Below are 15,000 nucleotides of genomic sequence, written 5' to 3'. Positions count from 1 at the left end.
GTCCCAGGCCTTGTGACTTGTGGCTCATGTCTACGCCCATGGCCACCATTCGCTAAGATAGTTTTGAAGTCACTTTGAAGGCCCAGGAACAACTCTCTTAGCACATCGGTTAACCTGGCGCCGCAGTCAACTCATGTGCTTGGATCGGATCGAGCTATTGAGTATTGGGCCTGCATACTCGCTCATCCGTATCCTTTGCGTACCGCCCCATGGCCCTTGTATGTCTGCACCACAGTTCCTGTTCGTTCCGTGCCTATGGCCGGATACGTATTGCACATCGGTATACCTGTCGCTACTCAGGCAACTCGTGTGCGTGGATTGGATCGAGAACATGGTGTGTGCCCCATGTTATAATTGATAGTCCATATCCACTTTATAGGTTAAAGTCATAAGTTGTGATTGCACAACCATTCTTCATAAGAGTTTAATCACTCTTCAACTAACTTTCGTTCTGGTGTCTTGGTATCAAATCGCGTAAGACACAAGATTCTACTGGCCAAATAGAATCTAGCACATTGGTTAACCTGGCGCCGCAGTCAACTCATGTGCTTGGATCGGATCGAGCTATTGAGTATTGGGCCTGCATACTCGCTCATCCGTATCCTTTGCGTACCGCCCCATGGCCCCGTCCTTAGAGTTAATGACTAGTAGGCTTAACTCTTTGTATGTCTGCACCACAGTTCCCGTTCGTTCCGTGCCGTGGCCGGATACGTATTGCACATCGGTATACCTGTCGCTACTCAGGCAACTCGTGTGCGTGGATTGGATCGAGCTCATGGGGTGTGTAGAGATTCCATGTTATAATTGCAAGTCCATATCCACTTTATAGGTTAAAGTCATAAGTTGTGATTGCACAACCATACTTCATAAGAGTTTAATAACTCTTCAACTAACTTTCGTTCTGGTGTCTTGGTATCAAATCGCATAAGACACAAGATTCTACTGGCCAAATAGAATCTAGCACATTGGTTAACCTGGCGCCGCAGTCAACTCATGTGCTTGGATCGGATCGAGCTATTGAGTATTGGGCCTGCATACTCGCTCATCCGTATCCTTTGTGTACCGCCCCATGGCCCCGTCCTTAGAGTTAATGACTAATAGGCTTAACTCTTGTTTGTCTGCACCACAGTTCCCGTTCGTTCCGTGCCGTAGCCGGATACGTATTGCACACTAGTAGACACCGTAATCTGACGTATCTAACACACCACTATTGTAACTCGTCGTCGAAGGACCTTTCAAGTGCCTGATGGCCAGGGGAGCTCTTACACGGCACGGATACACAGTGATGCTCGCCCATCAAAGTGTACAACGATCGAGTTTGCTTAAGTGTCTGGGTACCTACACACCAGACACAATGCAATGGCCACGGATCCACACAAGGCACATCACATGCAGAAAGCTTCACCAGATTATGACACATACCACACTCTTGTAACTCGTCGTCGAAGGGGCGTTCAAAGTGCCTTACGGCTAGGGGAGATCTAGCACGGCACGGAGACACAGTGATGGTTGCCCATCAAAGTGTACAACGATCGAGTTTGCTTTCCGCGCAAGCGTTCTAAGTGTCTGGGTACCTACACACCAGACACAATGCAATGGCCACGGATCCACACAAGGCACATCACATGCAGAAAGCTTCACCAGATTCTGACACATACCACACTCTTGTAACTCGTCGTCGAAGGGGCGTTCAAAGTGCCTTACGGCTAGGGGGGATCTAGCACGGCACGGAGACACAGTGATGGTCACCCATCAAAGTGTACAACGATCGAGTTTGCTTTCCGCGCAAGCGTTCTAAGTGTCTGGGTATCTAAGCACCAGACACAATGCAATGGCCACGGATCCACACAAGGCACATCACATGCAGAAAGCTTCACCAGATTCTGACACATACCACACACATGCAACTCGTCGTCGAAGGGGCGTTCAAGTGCCTTACGGCTAGGGGAGATCTAGCTCGGCATGGGGACACAGTGATGGTCACCCATCAAAGTGTACAACGAACGAGTTGGCTTTCAACAAATTCTGACACATAGCAAGCGAGCGACCGAGCTACACCGAAGGCAGCCCATGGTTGGTCACTCGCGGACGATCATCAGTAATGATCCTTCCGCAGGTTCACCTACGGAAACCTTGTTACGACTTTTACTTCCTCTAAATCATCAAGTTCGGTCAACTTCAGCCATGCCAGCTGCAGCTCACGAAGGAACCGCGGAAGGTAAGCCTCCAGAAACCTCACTAAATAATCCATCGGTAGTAGCGACGGGCGGTGTGTACAAAGGGCAGGGACGTAATCAGCACTAGCTAATGACTAGTGCTTACTAGAAATTCCAGGTTCATGGGGACCGTTGCAGTCCCCAATCCCGACTAGATGGGCATTTTAGTGATTTCCCGTTCCTCTCGGAATGGGGGCGCCTATTGGCGAGAACACGCTGCGACCCACATTGTAGCACGCGTGCAGCCCAGAACATCTAAGGGCATCACGGACCTGTTATCGCTCATTCTCAGCTTGCTAAACACAAGTTGTCCCGCTAAGCAGGGCAAACGTAGCCGACGACCGCCCGTGAAGGCGCCGCCCGGCTGTAACGTCAGGTGCGCCCGGAGGCGCACTGCTGACAGCGTTCTAGTTAGCATGTTTGAGTCACGTTCGTTATCGGAATTAACCAGACAAATCATTCCACGAACTAAGAACGGCCATGCACCACTACCCTTAAATTTGAGAAAGAGCTATCAATCTGTCTTACCTCGATAAGTTTGGACCTGGTAAATTTTCCCGTGTTGAGTCAAATTAAGCCGCAAGCTCCACTTCTTGTGGTGCCCTTCCGTCAATTCCTTTAAGTTTCAACTTTGCAACCATACTTCCCCCGGAACCCGATTTTGGTTTCCCGGAAGCGACTGAGAGCACCGAATAGGGGTAGCGTCTCCCAATTGCTAATTGGCATCGTTTACGGTTAGAACTAGGGCGGTATCTAATCGCCTTCGATCCTCTAACTTTCGTTCTTGATTAAAGAAAGCATCCATGGCAAACGCTTTCGCTTCAGTTGGTCCTACGACGGTCTACGAATTTCACCTCTCGCGCCGTAATACCAATGCCCCCAACTACTTCTGTTAATCATTACCTCTAGGTTTCTGACAAACCAACGAAATCGTATAAACCGAGGTCATATTCCATTATTCCATGCAAGATTATTCTCGGCCAACGCCAACCCCACGGGGGGGCCGGACGCTTTGTCTTAGCCTGCTTTGAGCACTCTAATTTGTTCAAGGTAAATGTGAGTATCTTGAGCACCATGAGGAGCCCGTGCCGGAGTTAACCGGTAGCACGGTACTCGTTCACAGAGTAACGCCCAAGTACACCATTGTGAGTCGCAGCCGTGAGCGCGCGCACGAACGGCCCCGGCGTGTAACCGGGCGCCCGTGGCGGTCACGTGTCTGGACGGGCAATCAACTTCGAACGTTTTAACCGCAACAACTTTAATATACGCTAGTGGAGCTGGAATTACCGCGGCTGCTGGCACCAGACTTGCCCTCCACTTGATCCTTGTTGAAGGATTTATACTCAACTCATTCCAATTATGGACCATCGTTAGAGAGGTCCATATTGTTATTTCTCGTCACTACCTCCCCGTACTGGGATTGGGTAATTTACGCGCCTGCTGCCTTCCTTGGATGTGGTAGCCATTTCTCAGGCTCCCTCTCCGGAATCGAACCCTGATTCCCCGTTACCCGTCGCAACCATGGTAGTCCTCTACACTACCATCAATAGTTGATAGGGCAGACATTTGAAAGATCTGTCGTCAGTCGACAAGCGACCATACGATCTGCGTCCTTATCCAGACTTCAACTCAAGCCGCCCGGAGGCGATTGGTTTAACTAATAAGTGCACCAGTTCAGCTACCCGCGAGGGCAACAGTCCCGGCATGTTGCATGTATTAGCTCTGGATTTTCCACAGTTATCCAAGTAACTAGTGGTAGGATGATCTTGTGAATTATAGCTGTTATACTGAGCCTTATGCGGTTTCACATTCATTTATGTTTGTACTTAGACATGCATGGCTTAACCTTTGAGACAAGCGTATATTACTGGTAGGATCAACCAGAATTCGTTCCACTACAGACACACACTCGCTTAGTGGGAAATAAATTTCCACACAACTCTCTCTCTCTAGAACCATATGGAATGGCTCTTTGGTGTTGGGTAAGGCACCAATTTGTTGGGGTGTAACGGTCACCACCAACTTTAAGTTTGTTAGGGCACAACGGAAACCACTAACTAAACTTTAGGAAACTAAATTTCCTCACACATTATCTCTCACCATATTAGCACTAGGTGCTATCCACGATTGTACAACGTTTCAACTCTTGAATCGACCGTAGGGCCGCGGAATTGCTTCCGGGCCCCTATTCTCGCTATTAATTGTTCATCTCTTTCAATACATCGAGTTCGTTCCATTGGGTAGTTCGCATGGCGAACGTTTTGATGCAGCCCCCTGGGGGACCACGGCACTTTACACCGGGTATGGTGTATGCGCAACCTACAGATAACAATAAACCCCTTATGCGTGTGTAAACCGATGTTGGGCTGCTCAACATCTTTCATGGTTACATCACTTGCACCAGAACCCACGGTGCCGATTTGGTAATATGTTGTACATTTACTCTCAAGATGTACGCTTCGGCCCCTTATTCAGGGGCTCAAGCTATTACCAGCAAGAACAATCCTCATCCAGACTTGAACTCGAAACACCCGCAGGCGAACGGTTTAACTAATAAGTGCACCAGTCTTGAATCCATGCGTCGGTGGAAACAATGCCGGCGTGTTGCATGTATTAGCTCTGAACTTAGCGAGTGATTGCCTTGCAGCTGTCATACTGAGCGTAGAGCGTGATTATCGCTCACTTGAACCATGTTGAATGGCTCTTTGGTGTAGGGTAAGGCACCAATTTGTTGGGGCGTAACGGTCACCACCAACTTAAGACTTGCTTATAGGTATTTCAACGTTTTCAACTCTTTAATCGACCGTGTTTCATTATCATCTCTTCTTCTTATTAAATGCATCGAGTTCGTTCCATTGGGTAGTTCGCGTGGCGAACGGTTTGATGCAGCCCCCCGGGGGGGACCACGGCACTTTACACCGGGCATGGTGTATGCGCAACCTACAGATCACCAATATATTTGTGATCGATAATGCACACTTCTTACACGACTGACCAGTCGACAGCGCTGCCTTCCTATTATGCGTGTGTAAACCGATGTTGGGCTGCTCAACATCTTTCACGGTTACATCACTTGCACCCGAACCCATGGTGCCGATTTGGTAATATGTTGTACATGGTCTCAAGATGTACGCTTCGACCCCTTATTCAGGGGCTCAAGCTATTACCAGCAAGAACAATCCTCATCCAGACTTGAACTCGAAACACCCGGAGGCGAACGGTTTAACTAATAAGTGCACCAGTCTTGAATCCATGCGTCGGTGGAAACAATGCCGGCATGTTGCATGTATTAGCTCTGAACATAGCGAGTGATTGCCTTGTAGCTGTCGAACTGAGCGTAGAATGTGATTATCGCTCACTTGAAAGGGTCAAGCCCTTTCGAGTCGTCCGGTTTTTACGCCAGACGACTCGGTTCACCATCTTTCGGGAAGGGACCGTCTCGGTCGCAAGCTGCTCCGGTCCCTAAACAACCTGCGACAAATGATAGGAAATGCCGACATCAATACGTGTTCAGTTTGGTTTATCGCTCATAGGTCTTTTTGACCATCGATCCCTGATTATAACTCTCAATTAAACAGTCAGGAGAGTAAGGCATGCCCATCGATATCTCATCGACAGGCGATACCGCAAGAACGGCCAACGACACATCAGGTGATCGATTATTGCTACGACTTTTGCTTAATCGTTTCCACTCCTTAGAGAAAGAAACCCCCGGGGACCGTCTCGGTCGCAAGCTGCTCCGGTCCCTAAACAACCTGCGACAAATGATAGGAAATGCCGATATCAATACGTGTTCAGTTTGGTTTATCGCTCATTGGTCTGTTTGACCATCGATCCCTGATTAAACTCTCAGTAATCCAGTCGGGAGAGTAAGGCATGCCCATCGATATCTCATCGACAGGCGATACCGCTTGAACGGCCAACGACACATCAGAGGATCGTATCTTGCTACAACTTTTGCTTAATCGTTTCTTCTCCTTGGAGAAAGAAACCCCCGGGGACCGTCTCGGCCGCAAGCTGCTCCGGTCCCTAAACAACCTGCGGCATCAAATGATAGGAAAAGCCGACATCAATACGTGTTCAGTTTGGTTTATCGCTCATTGGTCTTGTTTGACCATCGATCCCTGATTAATACTCTCAATTAGAAGGTCGGTAGAGTAAGGCATGCCCATCGATATCTCATCGACAGGCGATACCGCATGAACGGCCAACGACACATCAGAGGATCGTATCTTGCTACAACTCTTGCTTAATAGTTTCCACTCCTTGGAGAAAGAAACCCCCGGGGACCGTCTCGGCCGCAAGTTGCTCCGGTCCCTAAACAACCTGCGGCATCAAATGATAGGAAAAGCCGACATCAATACGTGTTCAGTTTGGTTTATCGCTCATAGGTCTGTTTGACCATCGATCCTAGAATTCAACTTTCGAGTAAGGCATGCCCGTCGATATCTCATCGATAGGCGATACCGGTAGAACGGCCAACGACACACATCTAGGATCGCATTTACTCTTCCTTGGATGGATAACCAATACCCTAGGACCGTTTCATCGCGAGCTGCTCCGGTCCTCAAACAACTCGCGAACCACCGATAGGATGATATTAGGAATGGCCGACTTTCATCCTTTAACTCTCAGTTCTGCTTACCAAAACATAGGTACTTGGACCTTAAAGACCACTATATGTTCCCCGATCGGGGGCAATCGGAACGTCTATCCATCATCAACATCGTTTCACTCATTCCGAACCACCAAATTGGACAGACAGTACCATATTCACCAACCGATTGCTTCAACTTCGCAAACTGTATGGTAAGTTCTACTAATTTCACATCTTACCATCGACTAATAGTGCATAAATCCACTTGGAAATCACTTTTCCTTGGTCCTCGGACCTTCTACGACAACGTCCAACAAATATCCGAAGTCGTTTCCCAACTTAGACCAAGCATTTCGTATCTTTACTTCTAATCGATTTTTTCTCTCATAATTGACGATCAAAATCTAAAAACCACATTTTGAGCCAGAAGCAGTCGTCCGATCGTCCTGGGGGTAGTCTCAATCGATTTAGAAGGGCCCAATTCATAAAGATACGTACTCAGTCAAATTCATGCTTCTGGCTCACCTACCCCCTATATAGAAAACGAAAGCGTACAGGCGTGGAAAACGTGCCATTTTTCTCCATCACGGACTTTTTTTTTCTCGTTGCACCGACTCTAGTAAAAAAGTGAAATTTTTTACTAGTTACCAACTTTTGCAAATTATCATCGGATATCACTTTTCATGGTCTATAGTAAGTTCTTATCACGTTTTAGTAGTTTTTGAAAAAAAAAATTTTTTGAACTTTTCAAAATTTTTCAAAACAAAGTTTTTGTAGGCGGTTTTGTGTATGGAGGGTTACTAGTCTCGGGGTCACTGTTTGACCAAAAAACCACTATATATCATTCGAAAGGTAATTTCAAGGGCTACAAAAAATTGTTCTACGGCACCCCCCTCCGACGTCTAGTATTCGAGTTATTGGCCAAAAACCATCACTTGAGCGATTTTTCGTTCAGGGTACCCGACTCTAGTAAAAAAGTGAAATTTTTCTCGATTGACCAAGTGTTGCAAATGACCATCGGATTTCACTTTTTATGGTCTATAGTGAGTTCTGATCACGATTTGGTACTTTTTGAAAAAATTTTTTTGACGCACTTTTCAAAATTTTGCAAAACCAAAACTTTTTAGGCGGTTTTGTGTATGGAGGGTTACTAGTCTCGGGGTCACTGTTTGACCAAAAAACCACTATATATCATTCGAAAGGTAATTTCAAGGGCTACAAAAAATTGTTCTACGGCACCCCCCTCCGACGTCTAGTATTCGAGTTATTGGCCAAAAACCGCAACTATAGCGGTTTTTCGTACAGGGTACCCGACTCTAGTAAAATGATGCGATTTTTACTAGTCTAGGAACTTTTTGGTCAAAAAATCAAGTATATGTCATTCGATAGATAATTTCAAGGGCTACCAAAAATTGTTCCACGACACCCCCCTGCGACGTCTAGTATTCGAGTTATTAGCCAAAAACCGCAACTTAAGCGGTTTTTCGTCCAGGGTACCCGACTCTAGTAAAATGATGCGATTTTTACTAGTCTAGGGAACTTTTTGGCCAAAAATCAAGTATATGTCATTCGATAGATAATTTCAAGGGCTACCAAAAATTGTTCCACGACACCCCCCTGCGACGTCTAGTATTCGAGTTATTAGCCAAAAACCGCAATTATAGCGGTTTTTCGTCCAGGGTACCCGACTCTAGTAAAATGATGCGATTTTTACTAGTCTAGGGAACTTTTTGGCCAAAAATCAAGTATATGTCATTCGATAGATAATTTCAATGGCTACCAAAAATTGTTCCACGACACCCCCCTGCGACGTCTAGTATTCGAGTTATTAGCCAAAAACCGCAATTATAGCGGTTTTTCGTCCAGGGTACCCGACTCTAGTAAAATGATGCGATTTTTACTAGTCTAGGGAACTTTTTGGCCAAAAAATCAAGTATATGTCAATCGATAGATAATTTCAAGGGCTACCAAAAATTGTTCAAAGACACCCCCCTGCGACGTCTAGTATTCGAGTTATGGGCCAAAAACCATTCATACTTGAGCATTTTGCTCATTTTGCCTGTACGGGTACCGAGGACTAGTAAAATCAGGCCAATTTTACTAGAGTAGGGGTCCTTTTTGGTCAAAAAAACAACTTTTGCTCGTTCGATAGGGAATCGATAGGGCAACAAAAAATCGTTCTACGACCCCCCCTTCCGATGTCTAGTATTCGAGTTATGGGCCAAAAACAGTTTATAGTTAATTTTTCACTCGATTTTTCACCAAGTATCGCACATTACTCCGGTTCTATGCATTGGATCGTCAATCTTTAAGATTTTATGGGTAGTTCCAACTGTTTGCTACATTTCATCCATACATCACGAACCGATTCAATGTCTGTGGTAGAAGTTATTAGAGGAATAAAAAAATTTACCCTTGGCTTTGGACCGTACAAGTTTACCCATTTTTGGCCCATATTTGCCCCATAGCTCCGCCGGTATCCAAGATATGGCCACACTTTCTTCTGGCCATGGGTAGATGGCACTTGTGGCTAGATTTCTTCCATGCACCACTAATCGCTACCATGTCTGTGGCCGGAGCTATTCACGAAAGCGCCTCGCGCACTTGGTCGGATTTTTGGTCCAACTTCACCATTTTTGGCCCATATTTGCCCCATAGCTCCGCCGGTATCCAAGATATGGCCACACTTTCTTCTGGCCATGGGTAGATGGCACTTGTGGCTAGATTTCTTCCATGCACCACTAATCGCTACCATGTCTGTGGCCGGAGCTATTCGACGAACAACCATCGCATTTACCTAGGTACTTTTTCGGATTTTTGGTCCAACTTGCACCATTTTTGGCCCATATTTGCCCCATAGCTCCGCCGGTATCCAAGATATGGCCACACTTTCTTCTGGCCATGGGTAGATGGCACTTGTGGCTAGATTTCTTCCATGCACCACTAATCGCTACCATGTCTGTGGCCGGAGCTATTCACGAAAGCGCCTCGCGCACTTGGTCGGATTTTTGGTCCAACTTGCACCATTTTTGGCCCATATTTGCCCCATAGCTCCGCCGGTATCCAAGATATGGCCACACTTTCTTCTGGCCATGGGTAGATGGCACTTGTGGCTAAATTTCTTCCATGCACCACTAATCGCTACCATGTCTGTGGCCGGAGCTATTCGACGAACAACCATCGCATTCACCTTCTCGGTGCACTTCTTCGGGAATTTGGTGCAACCAAGTTTTCACTATAACTTGGTCATTTTCCGTCCATCGGACATGCGGTTTTGGGTGTCGATACTTGACACCGCACACTACAATATGTTCCTCGACGACCATGTGGTCCGATGCTTCCACCAGGAGCTATTCGAGGAGTACCGATTTTTCACCAATAAAAATGCTAGTTTTTGCACCAACTTTTGCCTTTAACTCAGGCTGTATCGATCGGATCTTCAATCTTGAAAAAGTTTTGGATAGGTGGCACCAAATGCTACATTTCGTTCTTCCACGTCCACTTTGTCCGATGTCTAGCAAAAAAGTTATTCGCGAACCAAGTCCAGAACCCATGCAATGGCTGCCCTCATTGCATACATCACGGCGGTTAACTCTCGTTACTCTATACCGTGGACTTGGTACTTTTTCAGGCATTCGTTGCTACTTCTTGGTTCATGATATTCGTTTACGGTCTTCACTAGGGCATTTGGTGCTCCTTATCGGTTCATGATATTCGTTTACGGTCTTCACTAGGGCATTTGGTGCTCCTTATCGGTTCATGATATTCGTTTACGGTCTTCACTAGGGCATTTGGTGCTCCTTATCGGTTCATGATATTCGTTTACGGTCTTCACTAGGGCATTTGGTAATGGGCTTCCCACTTTCTACTGATCGATCCATACTCACTTGCGTGCACCTAGCCTAGGAAGGTTTCCTATGGCTTCCCATCTTTCTACTGATCGATCCATACTCACTTGCGTGCACCTAGCCTAGGAAGGTTTCCTATGGCTTCCCATCTTTCTACTGATCGATCCATACTCACTTGCGTGCACCTAGCCTAGGAAGGTTTCCTATGGCTTCCCATCTTTCTACTGATCGATCCATACTCACTTGCGTGCACCTAGCCTAGGAAGGTTTCCTTGGGCTTCCCATCTTTCTACTGATCGATCCATACTCACTTGCGTGCACCTAGCCTAGGAAGGTTTCCTATGGCTTCCCATCTTTCTACTGATCGATCCATACTCACTTGCGTGCACCTAGCCTAGGAAGGTTTCCTATGGCTTCCCATCTTTCTACTGATCGATCCATACTCACTTGCGTGCACCTAGCCTAGGAAGGTTTCCTATGGCTTCCCATCTTTCTACTGATCGATCCATACTCACTTGCGTGCACCTAGCCTAGGAAGGTTTCCTATGGCTTCCCATCTTTCTACTGATCGATCCATACTCACTTGCGTGCACCTAGCCTAGGAAGGTTTCCTTGGGCTTCCCATCTTTCTACTGATCGATCCATACTCACTTGCGTGCACCTAGCCTAGGAAGGTTTCCTATGGCTTCCCATCTTTCTACTGATCGATCCATACTCACTTGCGTGCACCTAGCCTAGGAAGGTTTCCTATGGCTTCCCATCTTTCTACTGATCGATCCATACTCACTTGCGTGCACCTAGCCTAGGAAGGTTTCCTATGGCTTCCCATCTTTCTACTGATCGATCCATACTCACTTGCGTGCACCTAGCCTAGGAAGGTTTCCTTGGGCTTCCCATCTTTCTACTGATCGATCCATACTCACTTGCGTGCACCTAGCCTAGGAAGGTTTCCTATGGCTTCCCATCTTTCTACTGATCGATCCATACTCACTTGCGTGCACCTAGCCTAGGAAGGTTTCCTATGGCTTCCCATCTTTCTACTGATCGATCCATACTCACTTGCGTGCACCTAGCCTAGGAAGGTTTCCTATGGCTTCCCATCTTTCTACTGATCGATCCATACTCACTTGCGTGCACCTAGCCTAGGAAGGTTTCCTATGGCTTCCCATCTTTCTACTGATCGATCCATACTCACTTGCGTGCACCTAGCCTAGGAAGGTTTCCTATGGCTTCCCATCTTTCTACTGATCGATCCATACTCACTTGCGTGCACCTAGCCTAGGAAGGTTTCCTATGGCTTCCCATCTTTCTACTGATCGATCCATACTCACTTGCGTGCACCTAGCCTAGGAAGGTTTCCTATGGCTTCCCATCTTTCTACTGATCGATCCATACTCACTTGCGTGCACCTAGCCTAGGAAGGTTTCCTATGGCTTCCCATCTTTCTACTGATCGATCCATACTCACTTGCGTGCACCTAGCCTAGGAAGGTTTCCTATGGCTTCCCATCTTTCTACTGATCGATCCATACTCACTTGCGTGCACCTAGCCTAGGAAGGTTTCCTTGGGCTTCCCATCTTTCTACTGATCGATCCATACTCACTTGCGTGCACCTAGCCTAGGAAGGTTTCCTATGGCTTCCCATCTTTCTACTGATCGATCCATACTCACTTGCGTGCACCTAGCCTAGGAAGGTTTCCTATGGCTTCCCATCTTTCTACTGATCGATCCATACTCACTTGCGTGCACCTAGCCTAGGAAGGTTTCCTATGGCTTCCCATCTTTCTACTGATCGATCCATACTCACTTGCGTGCACCTAGCCTAGGAAGGTTTCCTATGGCTTCCCATCTTTCTACTGATCGATCCATACTCACTTGCGTGCACCTAGCCTAGGAAGGTTTCCTATGGCTTCCCATCTTTCTACTGATCGATCCATACTCACTTGCGTGCACCTAGCCTAGGAAGGTTTCCTATGGCTTCCCATCTTTCTACTGATCGATCCATACTCACTTGCGTGCACCTAGCCTAGGAAGGTTTCCCTTTGGTACCGACTTCCATCTACGCACTCGATATAACCTAGGTACTTGGTACCGATGATGGTTAACACTCAAGCATTTCTTGCATCCTGCGTGCAAGGTACCAATTTTCACTTCTTAGGTACGTTTATGGGCCCGCATTAATCCAATATCGCTCCGATGGCCTTTCGCATTATTTCATCCGATAGCCCTTGCCAAAAGCTACCAAAAGTTCCTCCACGGCCATGTGCTCCGACGCTTAGTTTAGGAAATATTCGAAAAAATTCAAAATAGGAAGCATTTTCTTATTGGAAAATCACCTTAAATCGATGGCCATTTTTTGGGCAAAAACTTTAACGTCTTCCCGACTTTGCGGGAATTGCGAATTTTAGGCACCCAGAGAAAATCTTTTACTTTAAGGGGGCGGCCGCGAAGTTGCCCAAAGTCTCGGACACAAAAATTCTCAAGTTCCCCACTCTAGTAAAGCGCCCTATGAGTATCTCCTGGCCCGCGAGCTCTGCGAGCGGGCCAGCTTCGGCGATTTTTGCCTTTTCGCCTAGGCGGTTCTTCTACGAAATTGGCCCACAGCTTTTGCTCAGAAAGCTAGCATTTGTTGCAACAGTTAGGTACTTGGTACCACATTTTGGTATCCATTTGGGCATTTGTGGCAACTACTCGGTACTTTGGCCCACATTTCGCTCTACTCGGGCTTCTATGGTGGTACTTGTCGGTACTTTTGGCCAACTTAGGCCAATTGGGTGCAACTTGTGGGTACTCTGTGGGTACTTTAGGGCGTATTGTGTCTTTCGGGTGAACCTTCGCGATACTTCATGGGTACTGATGGCCAACTTAGGAACATTCAGTGCAACCTTTGGGCCTAAGGAAATTTGTCCAACTCTTTGGACTTAGAAAATTTTCTGGACTTAGAAAATTTTCTGGACTTGTAAAAATTTTCAAATGTTCAATTTGGCCCACATTTCGCTCTACTCGGGCCTCTATGGTGCTACTTGGCGGTACTTTTGGCCAACTTAGGCCAATTGGGTGCTCTTTGTGGGTACTCTATCGGTACTTTTGGCCAACTTAGGCCAATGGGGTGCTATATGTGGGTGCTCTATCGGTACTTTTGGCCATGTTAGGCCCATTCGGTGCTATATGTGGGTGCTCTATCGGTACTTTTGGCCATGTTAGGCCCACTCGGTGCTATTTGTGGGTACTCTATCGGTACTTTTGGCCAACTTAGGCCAATTGGGTGCTGCTTATGGGTACTCTATCGGTACTTTTGGCCAACTTAGGCCAACTCAGTGCTTCTTGTGGGTGCTCTATCGGTACTTTTGGCCAACTTAGGCCCATTCGGTGCTATTTGTGGGTACTCTATCGGTACTTTTGGCCATCTTAGGCCAACTCAGTGCTACTTGTGGGTACTCTATCGGTACTTTTGGCCAACTTAGGCCAACTCAGTGCTTCTTGTGGGTACTCTATCGGTACTTTTGGCCATGTTAGGCCCATTGGGTGCTATTTGTGGGTACTCTATCGGTACTTTTGGCCAACTTAGGCCAATTGGGTGCTGCTTATGGGTACTCTATCGGTACTTTTGGCCAACTTAGGCCAATTGGGTGCTACTTGTGGGTGCTCTATCGGTACTTTTGGCCAACTTAGGCCAACTGGGTGCTATTTGTGGGTACTCTATCGGTACTTTTGGCCAACTTAGGCCAACGCGGTGCTATTTGTGGGTACTCTATCGGTACTTTGGGACATATTATGTCCTTCGGGTGAACCTTCTCGATACCTCATGGGTACTTGTGGCCAACTTAGGAAAATTCAGTGCAACCTATGGGCCTTTGGAAATTGTTCCAACACTTTGGACTTAGAAAATTTTCTGGACTTAGAAAATTTTTTGGACTTAGAAAAATTTTCAACTTCTGTATCTTCTTCATCATGTTCCATTTTGTGGGACTTAGAAAATTTTCTGGACTTAGAAAATTTTTTGGACTTAGGAAATTTTTCAACACTTGTAAAATTTTTGTTCCTTCTTTGAAGAAGAATACTTTCCACTATTAGCTTCTTTCTCTTTTTCTTCTTAGTTGTCTTCTTATTTTCGGTCCGAGAGCGCCGACACTTGTAAAATTATCTAAGTCCGAAGACTTTTGGAATGAACCAAAAGTCAACGAACACAATACATCAACCCTATCAACATCAAGTGGCAACCCGAAGGAAGCGCAGCGGCCAGCCCATGTACAACGCGAAGTTGTAGCATGCAACCAACCAACCGCTAACCTCCAACGGCACTCAATGTATTCGTTACACATGGGCGCACCTGCACCAC

This window comes from Anopheles funestus, assembly GCF_943734845.2.
Source record: "Anopheles funestus chromosome X unlocalized genomic scaffold, idAnoFuneDA-416_04 X_unloc_42, whole genome shotgun sequence".
NCBI classification, from domain to species: domain Eukaryota; kingdom Metazoa; phylum Arthropoda; class Insecta; order Diptera; family Culicidae; genus Anopheles; species Anopheles funestus.
The sequence above is the reverse complement of the archived record's forward strand: the minus strand, read 5'-3'. Positions refer to the sequence as shown.